Source organism: Bubalus kerabau, chromosome 20 (genome assembly GCF_029407905.1).
Source record: "Bubalus kerabau isolate K-KA32 ecotype Philippines breed swamp buffalo chromosome 20, PCC_UOA_SB_1v2, whole genome shotgun sequence".
Classification (NCBI taxonomy): Eukaryota; Metazoa; Chordata; class Mammalia; order Artiodactyla; family Bovidae; genus Bubalus; species Bubalus kerabau.
Window position 1 is genome coordinate 60,385,214 of NC_073643.1, and position 17,366 is coordinate 60,402,579.

General features: G+C 58.0%; 1 protein-coding gene and 1 long non-coding RNA gene across 3 annotated transcripts in view; both read left to right on the plus strand.

Moving 5' to 3' along the window:
* Positions 1-17,366, plus strand: part of LOC129634860 (IQ motif and SEC7 domain-containing protein 3-like) — a 64,800-nt gene that overhangs the window by 45,751 nt on the left and 1,683 nt on the right. The window lies entirely within an intron of this gene.
* On the plus strand, positions 1,207-17,209 carry LOC129634862 (uncharacterized). Its single transcript, XR_008705956.1, has 3 exons — positions 1,207-1,331; positions 3,442-3,910; positions 17,074-17,209. It is a non-coding gene; the product is annotated as an uncharacterized LOC129634862 (long non-coding RNA).

The window sequence follows — 17,366 nt, forward strand, 5'->3', positions numbered from 1 at the left end:
AGGTGGATGGGTGGATGGATGGATAAGTGAATGGATAGATGGGTGAATGGATGGATGAGTGGGTGGGTGAATATATGAATGGGTGTGGAAGTGGTGAGTGAATGGATGGATGGATGAGTGATTGGATGGATGAATGGATGGATGGATAGATAGATGGGTGAATGGGTGGATAGATGGATGGGTGAATGGATGGATGAGTGGGTGGTGGGTGGATGGGTGAGGAGATGAATGGGTTGTAAGTGGGTGAGTGGATGGATGATGGATGAGTGATTGGATGGATGAATGGACAGATGGGTGAATGGATAGATGGGTGGGTGGGTGGGTGGATGAGTGAATAGATGAATGGGTGTGGAAGTGGGTGAATGGATGGATGGATGGAAGAATGGATAGATGGGTGGATGGAAGGATAGGTGGGTGGCTGGGTGGATGGGTGAATAGATAAATGGGTGTGGAAGTGGTGAGTGGATGAATGGATAAGTGATTGGATGGATGAATGATGGATGGATGGATAGATAGATGGGTGGATGGATGGATGAGTGATTGGATGGATAGATGTATGGATGTATGGATAGATGGGTGGATGGATGGATGAGTGAGTGGGTGAGTGGATGTGTGGGTGAATGAATAGATGGACAAATGGATGGATGGACAAATCGGTAAGTCACTGGACGGTTGAGTGGATGGATGGGAGGATGAATGGATGAGTAGGTGGGTGGACGGTTGAGTGGGTGGATGGGAAGATGAACGGATGAGTAGGTGGACGGTTGAGTGGGTGGATGGTTGGATGAACGGATGAGTAGGTGGGTGGGTGGGTGGGTGGACTGCTGGGGTGGCCGGGAGGCATCTCCTGTCTGAACAGGCATGGCTAAGCCGTGTGGCAGCAGCTTTACACACTCTCATGTCTTGGTGCAGGTGAGTGTTTCAGGTCCCGTCTGGGGTTCTGATGGGTTGAGTGGCTGAACGAGTCTGCCGATCCTCGTGTGAAGGAGAACTCGGGGCACAGAATGGCCTCCAGTGTCGCAGGGTGGCTTGGTTTTGAGGTAGACGCTGAGTCACCTTACTGCTTGGGTCTTCCGTTCAGGATGGGAGGGAGCTGACTCCACCCTGGGAAGTATAGCGGGAGGACATGTTCTGTGCGAAACCCGTGGCTTGGGTGGAGGCGGGAGAGAGCGGCACACAGGAGCACGGGAAGGGTCAGAGCCCCTGCCTCCTGTCCCAGCCCCGGGGGCTGCCACACCCACGTGCCACACGCAGCTCGCACAAGCCTCCTGAAAGCCGAGCGCCCCGTCCCCATTGTGAAGATCAGAAAACTGATGCTTCCAGCCGTCAGGGTGAGTTTCCTCAGCTCTCTGAGCCCCAGTTTCTCAACTGTAAAGCAAGGATGAGAAGGGCGCCTGGCTGGCAGGTTTGGGGTGGGGGAACACGAGGAATCGTAAGAATAGTCCCACGGGGCTTTGCAGATGCCCAGCCCAAGGTGATGCTGCTCCTCTCAGGCCTGACTCGGGCTTGCCCTGGAGCTGGAGGGCACGGCTGCTCGTCAGGATGCCAGGTTCCTTTCTGACGCCTAAGCTGCGAGCCAAGGGTTTTCTTTATCACTAGCACCCTGGAGGCCGCGGGAGATGCAGGAGGTGGCGCCCACTCCCTGCGGCCCTGCCTGGGCTCTATGGGGACTGTAATCTCCCCTGACCAGCAAGGACTCATCACCATGGCCCCTTCTGGGGGGAAAATGCCTTCCTCCCCACTTTTGAGTCTGGATGATACCCACCCGGAAGGGGTTCCACTCGTGCACAGGGGGCGGAGGAGCAGGCACCTCTCTGCCGGTGTCCAGCCCCGGCTGATCCAGGGTATTTGAAGGGGAGATGGCTTCGGCGAGGATCAGGATACAATAGCTTCAATTAGATAATTAGAGATGTAAAGAGTAATAGAATGAGGATAGCTCAGTAGGAAAATTCAGTGGAGAAAAGAGGCTGAGTAGCTTGGTTTACGCGGGAGACCAATAAAACTTCAAGACAAGAAGCTTGACCACTTACGTAGGCCGCAGGCGTCCTTCCGTTCTCCCGAAGGAGAGGAGACACTGAGGCCTCCCCGGTCGGATCTTAGAAGGCCAGGCATAATTAGTAAGCATGGTGGGTTCCGCGCTCCAGATGGAGACTCAGCCAGAGTTTGAGAGAGACAGCGACATGGGGAGACCAGTCTTTCGAGGAACTGATCCCAATTCTTTATTTCCCATGGTCTACTTTTATACACTGAGATGTTATGCAGAAGTCACACGGGGTCAGCAGTCCTGAATTTTATCAAAGTCAGGTGCTTCATACAAATGTATACAGAGGTCTTAGGGGTGTTACATCATCTTCTGGCCAGGGGGCCTGCTGACAATTTATGACCCTCTCCTTGTGACAGCGGTCAGTCAACCAGGACACTCATTTCTCCAGGGGTGATTATTCTTAAAACAGACGCCACCCAAATAAAGTTACATTCCTATAGGGTGAGGGTGTAGTGGGTTTTAGTTAAGGAAAGAATTTACTTAGCCTAAGGTCTAACGTGATTAATATCAAAGGTTAATACTTATTTTTTCTATATATTCATTAATGTGTGTAAGGGCAGGGGATGTGGAGACTTAGCAGTAAACATCAGCTCAACAAATGAAAAACCCTTCACCAATACAATTTCTAATCAGCCCACTATACTTATACTAATGGTTTTCTAACTTTTCTAAGGAACCTGTTTTTAGAAGGTTTAAAGCATCTCATGCCTCTCACGGTTGGGAGGCTGTGAGCAATCACATGTGGCCGGACAAGCCTGTCAGGCAGGCTAGAGAACCTTCAGAGGAGTTTGTAGGTTGAAACATTCCAGTCGCGCCCAGGAATTATTATTAACTGGAGCTCTAAGTTAACTCCTTCTCTGAAAGAGGTGGTGGGGGACAGCCCCCCATAAAGTCAGAGGTGTAGGGGAGAGCACAAAGTAGTAAAGTAGGCAGGCTCTGGTTATGGGGGTAGATGCTCGAGAATTTCCAGGGGGACTCCTGAGGCTCGATCCTGCCTTTGCGTATGTTGAGCCTCCTTCCTCATGACCTTTGCCACGGGCGGAGTGCCTCACGCTGGCCCCCAACAGCTCTCTGAGCGGGGAGCCCAGCTCTACCATCGGTGAAGATGGGATGTGGACCAGGGGACCAGGGCAGAAGGCTGAGCGTGGAGCAGGGGATGCCCCCTGGGAGCTCCTATAGATGCCACCTGCATCCCTGCCTGTTCCTGAGTGAATTCCTGACGCCCGGCACATGGTGGGTGCTGAGTAGATACAACAGGACGGAAGCAGGGGGCCAGGGAGCGTTGAGTTTTGGACTTGGGGCCATGTGACCAGGGTCAGCCCTCTGCTAGCAGGAGCCCTGCCTGTCCATCTCCTGGATCCCTTTGTTATTCAGTAAATGTGTTCCTGGACTTGTAGGTGAGCTACGAGATCAGCCCCCTCCCCGGCATCGTCCTGATTCGCATAACCATAGGGCATGCACGCTTGCGGCTGCTGCTAGCGAGTCTGTGCGTGCATGCGCCGGTGGGCGTGCGTGCGTGCGCCTGCACATGCGGAGTGAGAGGAGCCCGGTGACACACTCCAGCTCCAAGAGACACAGGTGGAGCACGGTCATCGTTTCTGATCTGGGGAGTCCAGGACACTGTTAACATTTGGGGACTTCCTGCCGGTCGATGAGTGGACCTTTCACAGGTGAAAGCACTTGGGCTTCTGCTCACGGGCGGTGACGGGGTGGGGCTTGTGTCCTGAGGACTCCATCAGGCTAATGCCCCACTGTGTGTGTGCTCTGCGTCTTCTTGGTGGAAGGCCGCTCAGCTCGCTTCTACGGCTTGGCTGGAGAGAGTCCTGTTCAGCCACGAAGAAGGACATCCTCCCATCCTGGCAGCAGGTAGGAGGCTGGGGAGCCTTATGCTGAGTGAGATAAGTGGGGGAGAAAGATGGTCCCATCGACATGAAGAATGTTTAAGTCGCTGGAGACTGGTAGTTGCCAGGGGCTGAGTGTGGGGAAGGGAGAGGCGCTGGTTGACGGGCGCTCACTTTCCTTTATAAGAGGAACGTGTTCTGGGGTCTAGTGTGCCGCACGGGGGCTGTGCGTGTGGGCTCAGTTGTGCCCGACTCTCTGCGACCCTGTGGACTGCAGCCTGCCAGGCTCCTCTGTCTGTGGGATTTCCCAGGCAAGACCACTGGAGTGGGGTGCCATTCCCTTCTCCTGGGGGTCTTCCCAACCCGGGGATGGAGCCCGCGTCTCATTGGCAGGCGGATTCTTTCCCACTGATCCACCTTGGAGCCAGATTTTAAGTTTTCTCACCACGACCCCCGCCCCCCAGAGGAAGTTAGCTGTGAGGGGTAGGACATGCTGATCAGTCTGACTGAGGTGTTTCACAATGTACATTTCTCAGATCGTCATGTGCACTTCCTGTCAAGGCACACCTAGTAAAGCTGGAGTGGAAGAGCCCTGTGGGGCCGCTTTTGCTGTCCGCTCCCGTTACTGTAGGGAAGAGGGTCTGGTGGGAGGACTTGGACCCATCACTGCAGGAAGGAGGCCCTCGGGGCCGTGGTCAGCCTGGCAGCCTCGGCCGTGGGGGCAGCTGTCCCAGAGGGGGTGTCCCTCTAGTTCAGCAGGCCCACCGGGGCAGCACGTGGGAGTCCCGACGGCCACCGCAGGCTTTGATAAAGGATGCCTGCATGACCCCGAGCAGTCACATGAGACCACCCCAGGGGTGGGCTGACCGCTGACCGCGGGGCTGGCCTCTGCGGAGGCGGCAAGGACCCGAGAGGTCAGCCGGCAAGCAGGTGGCGAAGGATGTGGGGAGCTGCGGACGCCCGCCCGGGTCCTCACAGTGCCCTGAGCCCCCTGAGCAGGCCCCTGAGCGCCAGGCCTCTGTGGCTTCTGCAGCAGGGTGGGCTTTGGGGCCCCCCTGCGGGGTGTAGGGTGCAGGCCGACCCAGCCTAGGGGCCCAGCTCGGGGGGGGGGGCGTCACTATGCAGAGAGGTTGTGTGTGGCCCCCACCCCTGATGTCCCGTGTAAGGAAGTCGGGGTGCTTGCCTTACGCTTCAGGATGAGGGTCAACACATATCGTGTTTTCTGAGTCCTAACAGCCGGGGGTGGGGGGGCAGGGGAACGGCTGAGCCCCGAGCCCCACGTTCGCCCTCCAGCCCCTCCACAAAGGCACATCAGGTCTTCCGCCCCTCTGAGAAGGGGCAGGCGCCACCTCCCCCAGGAAGTCCTCTCGCTCCTCAACCCCCGTCCGCCCTGCAGCTCTGGTGACACGGGCTGCTCGCAGTCTCCCCAGCGCCAACAGCAGGCAGCACGTGGCTGTTGAATGCATGGATGATCAGAGGCGCTGTTTCAATGGCAATGTGAGATGGGTGGATGGCATAGCCGACTCAGCGGACATGAGTCTGAGCAAACTCGGGGAGTGGGTGATGGGCAGGGAGGCCTGGCGTGCTGCAGTCCATGGGGTCGCCAAGAGTTGGACACAGCTGTGACTGGACAACAACACATACGTGATTTTATTGTCAACGCAAGACAGAAACGCACAGATTGTGCCGGGTCCGACTCCGAGTATCCACCCGGCTGCCCCCACTGTCGGCACATGGGCCCAGAGCCACAGGACAGGGCTCCCCGTGGCTGCAGAAAATTCCATCAGGCCGGCACTGTGTGGGCGCTGAGTCCCCCGCATGCCAGAAGCTGGATTCGCCTCTGACTCTGGCCAAGTGCCTCCCTGCCCCCGCCCGCCCCAACGGGGGAGTTCTCAGGCTGGGCCTCCGCGGGGCCCGCATGGTGCTGAACCGTGGCCGTGGCCGCATGGAGCCCCCCGGGAAGACGTGATTGGACGCCAAGGCTCAGGCCTCGGAATTGCCGATTAAATGTTTCGTGTTTACGAGGAGGCAGAGCTTATGCTTTGGAGGGAGGAAAGCCCACAGACGGGCTGTAACAGGCGGGAGAGGCAGCGAGTAAGTTAGCTTTTAATGTTCGGATAAGCTGGCTGACCACGGGGCAGAGTTACAGAGGTCCTCTGTGGGGGATAAGCAGGAACTGTTCCAATCAGGGAAACAGTCAGGCCACTTGGCTCACTGTGTTCTGGGCGGGCTTGGTGTGCTCTGCTCTGCTTTCCCTGGGAAGGGGGTGTCTGTCATTTCAGACGTGCTGCTCGGACTAGAAACGCTTCTGGGGGCACAGGGCAGAGTCCCTGCAGCAGGGAGGCCCGGGGGGTGGGGGCTGCAGGCTCGGGCTATGCTCCCAGGCCTGTGACCTTGGGCAGGTCCCTTGGGCCCTCAGAGCCCGTGGTTCCTGCTGTACTGAGGGGGGGCTCACTCCCACCCACCTCACGGCCAGCCTTGTGCTGAATCTTAGGGCCTGGCCTGTGGTGGACCTGGGGTGGACCCAGGCTGGCTGCGGGAGGCCCTCACCTCCCGGGGACCCATTTGGGCAGGTGGGCTGGAGGCCGGCTGGGGCGAGAGAGAGAGAGGGTGGCTGGCCACTAGGGGGTTCACCTGAGCTTAGAGGCTGGACCTTCCCAGCCCCAACATGACTCCCCAGAGTCTCTCTAAATCAGCTGCTCAGAGCATTGGCTCTTCCCACTGCCACACAAGACGCCTCTGGACCTCAGTGTGCCCGCCTGTAAAATGGGCACACAGATCCCTAGCAGGTTCGGATGTCAGACGCCAGCCAGGCCTGGCAGGTCACTCTCTGCACCTCATTCTCCTCATCTGTAAGATGGGGCTCCCCCTGGTGACTGCCTAGTGCTGTGAGGACCTTGGTGTCCAGTCTGGCTACTCCTTGAGGTGCCGCTGATGGGGACGGAATGGCTCCATCTCGGGGTCCACAGTCACTCTCTGTCTAACGATGCTTGAGGCCCCGGGGACCCTGTGCCCTGGCTGCAGTGGGTTTCCAGGTCACATCTGCGGCTTCGCCCTGGAGTTGGTTTGAACTGTAAATGCTGGCCGGGGGTGGGGGTGTGCCATGTAGAAGCCTCCCGCCCCGCAGGAGACGGGCCAGGTGCTATTTCCTGTCTCCAGACTGCATATAAGGGGGATTCACGGAACGAGCGCCTGCTCCCTGCTCCAGCCTGGCAGGGCCCCGCAGCGCAGTCCTGCCTGACAGAACGCCACCTTCAGGAAGCCCTCGTGGCTCTGTGGACGCGCCTGGGGGGGCAGAGTTGAGGCTGTAAATCCCACGTGCATGGGGAGCAGGCGCGCCCGCTCTAATTAAGGGAGACGAGGGCTGGGTTGCTTCTCCAGGAACATTTCTGTGGGTCCCGGGAGGCCTGCCCGTCTCCGCAGCACAGGGCGAGGCTGCCTTTGAAGCACCTGCCGCCCCAGCCTGTGATCCGAGACGTCCAGCCCGGGCGGCCCTGCAGGTCCAGGTGGGGGTGCCCTGGGGGCAGGGGCCCTGTCTGCAGCAGCCTTAGAAACCCAACCCTCTCAACCCCCAGACCGCCCCCTGCCATTGACTAGGAGGTGGAGCTGAGTGACAGGCGGCCAAGACTGCAGGCCTGATTCGGGGGACAGGGAGGAGGACTCGTCTGGGGACTCACGCTCTGCGACCTCGGTACCTCAAGCCATGTGATGCCAGGCCCCGTGGGGCCACATGGCCTGAGCCGCACCACGGCTGGGGCACCGGCTGGCGGGCATCGAGGCTCGGGGTGACCTGGGGTGGAAACTGGGTCCCCTGGTGTCTCCACCACTCCCCGTCTCGCTGACGATGCTGGTCTCATCTCGGGGTCTGGTAGAAGCTATCAACTGTCAGAGCCGCTCCGTGTGGTGTGGGCTCCCTGGAGCCTGGTGGCCGGGCTCCCACCGTGAGTGTCCAGGGACAGAGAGACAGAGAGATGGCCCTGGCAGCGCGTCTGCACCCCACCGTCAAGGTGCAGAAGGCGCAGAGGAGCGTCTGCACTACAGGACTCCCCTCGTTGCCCTTTCACAACCACACGCGTCTCCTTCTGCCCGCATCATGTCACCCCTGGCAACCACTCATCTGTCTCCATCTCTGTAACTCTGTCATTTAAGAATGTGATGTAAACGGAAGCAGACGGCATATAACCTCGGGACTGGCTCTCTCCACGCTGGCTTGTGGCCTTGGGATCCATCCAAGCAGCGTTCCCTCTTGGGCGGCGTTCTGTGCTGTGGACGGTCCAGGATCTGCTTAACCACCAACCATGGAAGGCCATCTGGGTTGTTCCTAGTTTTCGGCTATTACAATAAAACTGCCGTATACGTTTCTGTAGAGATTTTTGTGCGAACAGAGGTTTTCATTTCCTGGGATAAATGCCCCAGAGCGTGATTGCCGGTTTGCGTGGTAATTGTATCTTTAGTTTTATCAGAAACCACCGCCAGCGTCTTTGGAGTGGCTGCACCACCGTCTTGCAGTCCCAGCGAACTCTCCTAGCGTTTGGCGTTCCGCTAATTTTTACGTTCAGCTTCACCATGGGCGTGCGGTGGAACTCCCTGGTTTTCGCTTGTGTTTCCCTAACGGCTGGTGACGTTGAATGTTTTCACGTGCTGATCTGTGCCGTCTGTCTGTCTGAATAGGCGACGTGTCCATGTCTCTTGCCCATTTTCCAGCTGGGCTGGTGGTTTTGTTCGGTTGAACTGTGCGCACTCTCTCAATAATCTGGATAAATTTAACCACCACTCCTTTGTCGGGTGCGTGGTTTGCAAATACTTGTCCCGGTCGATAGCCTGTCTTTTCACCGTCTTTGTAGCGCCTTTCATGAGGCAAAACTGTTACACTCCCCAAGTTCCAACTCGCTGACGTTTCCTTTTCTGGTTGCGCTTTCAGTGTCGAGTGAAAGGCTTGCCAGTTCCAGGCCTTGGTTTCCTCCTGATGGATTTGGGGTTTCTGTTTTTTCCTTTTTGCACGTTGGCCCATGATCGGTGCAGAGTTCATTCCTGTATGGGACGTGAGGTTCGGGTCAGTGAACCATGGGCTCAGTTGTCCCCCCAAGAAGAGTGCGCTTCCTCCTGTGTCTCAACGGCAGCCTGTATAGAGCAAGTTCTCTCTACATGTCTGCGGTGATTTTTGTTCATACTGCAAAGGACTGTTAAAATGCAAGCTACTATTATAACAGGAATGGTGATAGTAATTATCGTTATTATGGTCTTGGGCTTTGGGACGGCTGGCGGTTTGTGTATGGGGCTCGTGTTTGCCTGAAGGGCCTCTCTCATGCTGGTTAGAAACGGATGGTTATTGCAGGCAGTTGGTCTCCTGCCTGAGCACGGCTGTGTTTTGCTTTGTTTGCTTTTAATCTTCAACGGGAGGTCAGAGCCCGTCTGGCTCATGACGGGGGCGGGGTCGCGCCATCCATGTGCCTCCAAGCGGCCTCCAAGCGGACGGACCCATTCCGGGGCATCGCTGGTGCCGCACAGCCGCTGCTCCGGGAAACGCGTTTCCTGGGGCTGAGCCTGGGAGCGGGCGACAGACGCTGGACACGCGGGCGCCTCTGCGATCGAGAGAGGGCCCTGGCAGCCGCGTGCAGCGGGCAAGTGCCCACGGGCTGTCGCCAGAGGCTGATGAGAGGGTTGCTGGCGTCCGTCATGGGTGTGGACGTTCCTGCAGCTCCCACCCCTGTCTAAGGGGCGTCGGGGCTGGAGGGTGGGGACGCCGTTCCTGCCGGGTGGCCCGAAGAGACTGCGCGTTGCTGTCCTGCCTCAAGCCTGGGATCCCGGGCCCCCCGACCTTCAGGCTGGGGCGGCCGCGGGTCACTCGGTGCCAGGCCCTGTGCTCCAGGGTCGATGGCCCATGGGCAGGGCCCCCCACCCCTGCCAGGAGCTGCATGAAAGTGACTGGCGGATGGAAGTTTATTGCCCGGAAGCACGTTGTTAGTTTTGTGTTTTTGGTTTTTTTCTCAAAGATATGTATTGATTTTGGGAAGGTGGTGGGTGCAAGTGGATGAAGCACCAGGGGAGGGCTGGGCCAGGCGACCTCAGGAACCTTCCAGCCCCGGCGTCCAAGCTGCGGAGGTTTAATAGAAGAGAGGAGAAATATAAGAAGGGAGCTGAATGAATGCGCTGTCTGGGAGGGAGGGAGACAGGGCCCTGCCCTTCCGGTCTCTCTGTCCCCGGGGGGAAGCTGCTGCCCTGTACGCAGTGGCCGAGGCCGGGCTGGAGGGAGCATCGCAGGCCGTGTAGGGTGGTCGGCCAGCGCCCGCCTGCAGAGGTCAGCCGTGGTGCCATCCTCCCTGACCCCGGACGCTCACGCTTGTCTGAAGATGCCTAAGATGTCTCAGCTGTGCTCATCAGCGGGTCCTCCCCGAGCGCCACGAGCTCCGACCCCAGCCTCCCTCTCCACTTCTGAACTACAGAGTAGGCACGTCTTTTAAACGCGCATGCGTGTGTGCTCCGTCGCTTCAGTTGTGTCCGACTCTTTGCAACCTCATGGACTGTAGCCTGCCAGGCTTCTCCGTCCATGGGATTCTCCAGGCAAGAATACTGCAGTGGGTCGCCATGCTCTTCTCCAGGGGATCTTCCCAACCCAGGGATTGAACCTGCGTCTCTTGTGTCTCCTGCATCGGCAGGCGGGTTCTTTACCACTGAGCCACCTCGGAAGCCCTTGCCGCAGATTGTCCCGTCCCCCCAAGTGAGTTCTTCGCGGGTGTGCCATTTGCAGCTTGTAAACCCCCTTTAGTCGGACTTTTCACTTCTGACGAGGACCAGATTTATTCAGGTTCTGTCCCTGTTCCTTCCTTGGTCACAATTCATGGTCTAAGAAAAGATCTCTCCCAAACTCAAGCTCTGGGGTTGTCACTGTTTCCATCCACAGCAGGCATGGTGCTGGGGCCATGGCAAGGCCCTCACGGCGTGGCCGCTCCAGGGGCGGCAGAGAATCCACGCGCAAACAGGATGTGACTTCAGGCTGAGCTCAGGGCAGCGTGGCGGGGAGCAGATTTCTTAAGGCAGCGATGTTTGATTGGATCTGGCGTGAAGGGGGAAGCAGGACAGAGCGGGACACGTGAGGTCCTGGCCAAGGGAGCGGCAGGTGCAAAGGCCCCGAGTCAGGGCTGTGCTGGCTGCACCCGAGGTCCCACTGGCGGAACAGCCGACCACAGCGTCAGAAAGAAGGACAGGAGTCTGGGGCTGGGGGGCGAGGAGCAGGAGGCTCAGAGAGCGGGGGCGTGATGGGGGAGGACGGAGGAAAAGGGGATTGCCTGTCCTCCCCTGGGCCGGAGCCCACGGCAGGACACACAGGCACACCTCCGCACTTGCACCGTGTGTGTGAGCGTTGTTGTAAGTGACGGGAAGGCCAGTTTAAACAGACGCTCCAGAAAAGCTGGGAGAGAGGAGAGGATTCATGCATTGGTTCATGGGGTTGAATTCCAGGGAAAGTCTGGCTTCAGGTGAGGCTTAATCCAGGTGTCAAACAAACTCGTCAGCCCGGGGTGTCTGTGTGTGTCTTTCTGCATGCCTTGGCTCACCACCACCACGCTGGTGGCTTCCCTCCCACACGTCCACTCTGCTGATAAGTGCCTGCTGTGTGCCACATGGTGTGCTCAGTTCTAAGGGTGCAAAGATGTGTGAAAGGTGGGCCGTGGGGCCCACGTGTAGTTTCATTTACATGCACCCTCCGTGTGGACATTGGGCCCGGTCATGACCTAGGGCCTCTCTGAGCCTCACGTCTTCACTGCCCTACATGCAGGGCTCACTGCATGTCTGTGAGCTCCTGGCCAGCGCTCTGCTACAAAGTCAGTCCCCGTGAAGGGGAAGTTCCTCTCCTTCAGAGAGAAGGGAGGGGGTGGGAGGGGCAAGAAACGGAGGTCAGCTTGACCCCCTGGTGCAACGACTCCCAAGTGAGAAAGCAGTGGCCTTTTTTTTTTAATTTAAGAGTTATTTATTTGGCTGAGCTGGGCCTTGGTTGCTGCCGCTCAGGATGTGTCTAGCTGCGGCGAGCAGGGGCTCCTCTCTTGTTGCGGAACGCAGGCTGCAGGGCCCGCGGGCTTCAGTACTTTCAGTGCACGGGCTTAGTTGCTCCTCGGCACGTGGAATCTTGCCAGACCAGGGATCGAACCTGTGTCTCCCGTTTTGGCAGTCGGATTCGTTACCATTGGACCACCAGGGAAGCCCAGCAATGCCTTCTTAAAGTCACATTTAAGGACACAACTGTAATATTCTTATTTAAAGACACTCATATTCTCAAAACTTGCTCATGAGCCAAAACTGCACCAGGGGGTGAACTTCTTCCCAGAAACAGTTCTCCTGGGGCCTCGCTCTCCAGCCTGAGGTGGGCCCCGGGTGGTTCCCTGCTGCTTGCGGTCTGGCCGCCCGTGTCCCCTTGAGGCCGCCTGCCTGCTGAGGCAGCCGTGGAACCTTCCAGAGAAGCTGTGATTGCTCCTTGGTGTCGTTCAGGGTGAGGAGGAGAGCCCTAAACCCTCTCCCCTGGCTCTGACGGAACTGGTAATCATCTGCTTTAAATCCTGCTGAGGGTGTCCGACGGCTCACGCGGCTTACACGGGATGATGGCAAAGCCAGCTGCCCCGGCTCCCCTCTGAAAGGTGCCCCCCGTGGGGCTGGTCCACTGGGGCAGGCGTCCTGGTGGCTCGGGGCTGACCGTGGAGGCTTGGTTTTCAACCTGTGCTGATTTCGTGGGAGGTGGAAGCCCTTTTGCTGAAGCAGGAGACAGAACTCTCCAAGCATTGGGGAAGGCTGAGAGCCCAGGGCTGTGCTGACCGCGCAGGGCTCTGGGGGGATCCTCAGAGCCCTGAGGAGGCCCCAGGCTCTCTCCAGTGCAGAGAAGGGCTTGCAGGCCCACCCTTCTGGGCTCTGACCTCCCCCAGGAGTAGGGGGACCCTCCATCCCGCTGGGCAAGGTTGCCCTGGGTCTGGTCTGCCAGGCCCGAGACCCCGGGCAGACTTGGACACTAAGATTACCCCTGCCCTGAACGAGGTCCCGGCCAGGAGGAAGGGCTGCCAGACCCAGGCTCCCGTCCCCGCTGTGCTGGTGGAGGGCATGCAGGGACACGAAGCCCAGCCCTCCCACGTCCTCACGCATGTGATGTGGCCGGAGGACATGGGACAATTCCCCCCAAGGTGCCCACTGAAAGAGCGTGGGCTCTTGTTTCAAGGTGACTGATTCGGAGCTGGGACGTATGGGGAATTCTCAAGTACTTGGAAGTTCTCCAGTCTTTGTGAACACTGTGTAATTCCTTCCAGACTCCTCTTGAGGAAAAAAAAAAAAATTCAAAATGCCAGGAAGTTGGGTTCAGTTCAGTTCAGTTCAGTTGCTCAGTAGCGTCTAACTCTTTGCAACCCCATGGACTGCAGCACACCAGGCCTCCCTGTCCATCACCAACTCCTGGAGTTTACTCAGACTCGTGTCTATTGAGTTGGTGATGTCATCCAACCATCTCATCCTCTGTCGTCCCCTTCTCCTCCTGCCCTCAATCTTTCCCAGCATCAGGGTCTTTTCCAATGAGTCAGTTCTTCGCATCAGGTGGCCAAAGTATTGGAGTTTCAGCTTCAGCATCAGTCCTTCCAGTGAATATTCAGGACTGATTTCCTTTAGGATGGACTGGTTGGATCTCCTTGCAGTCCAAGGGACTCTCAAGAGTCTTCTCTAACACCACAGTTCAAAAGCATCCATTCTTCGGTGCCAGCTTTCTTTATGGTCCAACTCTCACATCCATACATGACCACTGGAAAAACATAGCTTTGACTAGATGGACCTTTGTTGGCAAAGTAATGTCTCTGCTTTTTAATGTGCTGTCTAGGTTTGTCATAGCTTGTCTTCCAAGGAGCAAGTTGGGTTACCACTGGCCTTTCAAGGAAATCGTTTGGGCTTTTTTCCTCCTCCTCCTGGAAGTTACAAGGTGGTGGGGCTTCTCCCCGGCGCCGTTTGCCTGCAGTGTGGTGGGAAAGCACGCGGGGCCTCTGGGTCACAGGCAACCTCCCCGAGGGACGGGGGGCAGTGTTTCTCACACCCGTTCATAATTAAAGATCTGGAGGCGGGGGGGACGGGGACACACACCGTCCTCCCTGGTGCAGGCCTGGAGCCACCGTGCGCTGCAGTGTGACCTCTGGCAGGTCGCTGAGCTCGTCTGTACAAAGGGGACGGTGGCAGTGGCCACCACCCCCCACCACCACCGCTGAGAGTTGTGTGAGCAAAGGACGAGACAGCTGATAGAGACCTCAAGTCAGAACACAGCCCGTCGCCGCGCCCCGTGAGCGCTGATCTCAGCGATTTCTGCTGTTCTGGACAACCCCCGGCCCTGGTCTAGCGGGAACCTGTTCCTCGGGACTACAGTGTTCTTCCTGGAGTGTTTCACCCGGCACTTCTCCACTCCAGATCCTGCCGGGCTCCCTGTGACCTGGACCTTGGAAAACACACCCACCGCGTGCAGCCCTGCCCGCCCCGGCCCCGGCCCCCAGCACCTGGGCCAGCTGGAGACAGAGACCGTCCCCCTGTCCTCAGCTGGGGAGGAGGGACGAAGAAAGTCTTAGGCTTTCTTTTTTCACAGTGTGGTTTGGACAGGGAGGGTGAGTCCCCCCACGGACAGGCAAGGAAGTGTGGACGAGCGGCATCCCCTCCCCCAGGTTCTGGGTGAGTGAACATGCATCCGGGAAGTGGTTCCCTCCCGTCTCCTCCCAGAAGCCTCCCTCATTATCCCCCAACCCTTCAGCCTGTGCCCCGTCGGGGACCCTCGTCCCCCCTGTCCAGGAGCCAGGCCCTGAGAGGCCCTTCTGGGCTTTGCTGACGTCCACCCCAGGACCAGCGCACGCTGGGCTTTTCACATGCTTCCTGTGCACTGACCTGCGGGGACAGACAGAAGCACACACATGATGTGCGAGCTATCTTACCTGCAAAACACAGTCTGCTCTCCACCAGCCAGCCATGAGGAGTTTCCTTGTTGTGGTGCTGCCTGACTCCCTGTGACCCCATGGACAGCAGCACGCCAGGCCTCCCTGTCCATCGCCAGGCCTCCCTGTCCATCTCCAGGCCTCCCTGTCCATCGCCAACCCCCAGAGTTCACTCAGACTCATGTCCATCGAGTCAGTGATGCCATCCAACCATCTCATGCCCTGTCGCCCCCTTCTCCTCCGGCCCTCGAGGAGTTTCCTGCTATGCTTTGATAGGGAGGAACAGTCACATCTCAGCATCCTGACCTCTCCCAGTGGCTGAAGGGACCTTGGAGACGGTCACGTGGCTGGCTCTGCCTGCTCCCCTGCCCCGGGGCAGCTGTGCCAAGCCTGAGGGCAGCCCTGCCGGCCACTCCTCACCAGCTGGGGGTCCCCACCAGACACACTTGGGTCTCCCCCTGGAATTCCAGATCTCACTGACAAGGACCCACCCCCCCGCCATCCCTGGGGCCGGACGGGGTGGTTGCGGGGAAGTTTCCGGGAGACGAGCGAGGCCGGATGTGAGGCTGAGCTCGGTGCTGCTGTACACGCAACGCTTGCGGAGGGTCCGATGGAGCCTGCTTGGACGCCCAATTCACATTCTCAGCGCGTCCTCCCTTTCCGAACATCATCTGTCTGAAGGAGTTCATAATTCTCACCAAGGGGACGGCAGAAGCGTTTAATGTGCGCAAGGCTTTGATTGGAACATTTATAAGGTTCCGGTTCGCTGCCTTCAGCCTGATCCAGGGCTATCGATTGCTTTGCCACAAATATCTTTTACGACTGAACATTTACAGAGGGACATCTCTCAGGCTCCTTACCCCTGGAGTGGGAAGCTGGGCTGATGGTGCAGTTCCACACGCTAGCCCCAGGGTGCCCAGTGCCGGCCTCATCGGTCAGGACGGCCTGGCCGGGCGCCTGGCGAGTGTCCCTCCCACTGGTGGCATCCTGACTCTGAGCGCTCATGCGCTCTCGCTGGGAGAAGGACTCTCTTTGGGGAAGATTTTAACAAGGGCAGTGGAGAGAGCCATCTGGGCTCATTGGACTTGAGTCTCCCGTTAGGACGTGAAGGGGAGGAGCGTCCTCGCGTGCCGCACTTCTCTGTGCAGAAACCCTGCCCTCCCCACCGGCCTCACCTTGACCCTGCTGGGCCTGCCCGCTGCCCTGCCGCACTCCCCACCTGACCCCATGCCTCTCTGCGTCCTTCACACACCGTGTCACCTTAGCCCGGCTCAGCCTTCCCCTGGAGGACCGCGTTATTCCCTGAACGCTAGTTTCCTGGACATGTGTTTATCCCATGTCTGCTGGGCACAGATGCCCTGCTCGGCTTCAAGAATTCAGTAGCAAAGGAAGGGTAAATTCCCCTCCTTTGGGGGTTCATCCAGGGCCTGAGGAGCCCTGAAGGCGGAGTGGGCATTATCTTGGCCACTTAAGGCTGAGGGGAGGGGGACCCCCTTTTTCAGAACAATCATGTCTGTATTTTCGGCTGCGTCGGTCTTCACTGCTGTGCAGGCTCTTTTCCTCTGCTTTTGGGGAGCGGGGCCTTATTCTCTTGCTGTGGAGCACGGGCTCTAAGGCACTCAGGCTCCGTCGTTGTGTCTCATGGGCTCCATAGTCACAGCTCCTGGGCCCTAGAGCACAGGCTTCATAGCTATGGTTCATGGGCTAGGTTAATCTGCAGCGTGTGGGATCTTCCTGGGCCAGGGATTGAGTCCCTTGTCTCCTGTATTGGCAGGTGGATTCTTTGCCACTGAGCCACCGGGTAGCCAGTGGGAGCTTGGGGTGGGGACAGTGGCCATTCTGCCTATTGACTCCGTACCAAACCCTGCTCCTTCCCACGTAGCGCCTGCCTTGCTGGGCTGAGGTAGTCAGAGGACTTGAGTCTGAGTCCTGCCAAGAGGTGTGTGACTCGGGCCAGGGGCTTCCCCTCGTGAAGCCTCGATTCTCTCATCTGTGAAATGGGCTGGGAGTGGGGAGCTGTGCACATCCTAGGACCAGCTCACAATGCTTTGGGGACGTCTAGGCAGACGTGTGTCAGTTCAGTTCAGTTGCTCAGTCATGTCCCACTCTTTGCAACCCCATGGACTGCAGCACGCCAGGCCTCCCTGTCTGTCACCAACTGCAGGAGTTTACTCAAACTCATGCCCATTGAGTTGGTGATACCATCCAACCATCTCATCCTCTGTCGCCCCCTTCTCCTCCCACCTTCAATCTTTCCCAGCATCAGAGTCTTTTCCAATGAGTCCGCTCTTCACATCAGGTGGCCAAAGGATTGGAGCTTCAGCTTCGGCGTCAGTCCTTCCAGTGAATATTCAGGACTGATCTCCTTCAGGATGGCCTGGTTGGATCTCCTGGCAGTCCAAGGGACTCTCACGAGCCTCCTCCAGCACCACAGCTCAAAACGATGCTATTGTGATCCGTGCTCAGTGAACCTGAGCTGCTGTTTTCTGTTATAATCATTATTACTCCTTTTGCACTAAGCTGATGATTTGTGGAGGCAGTGGAGGCTACTGG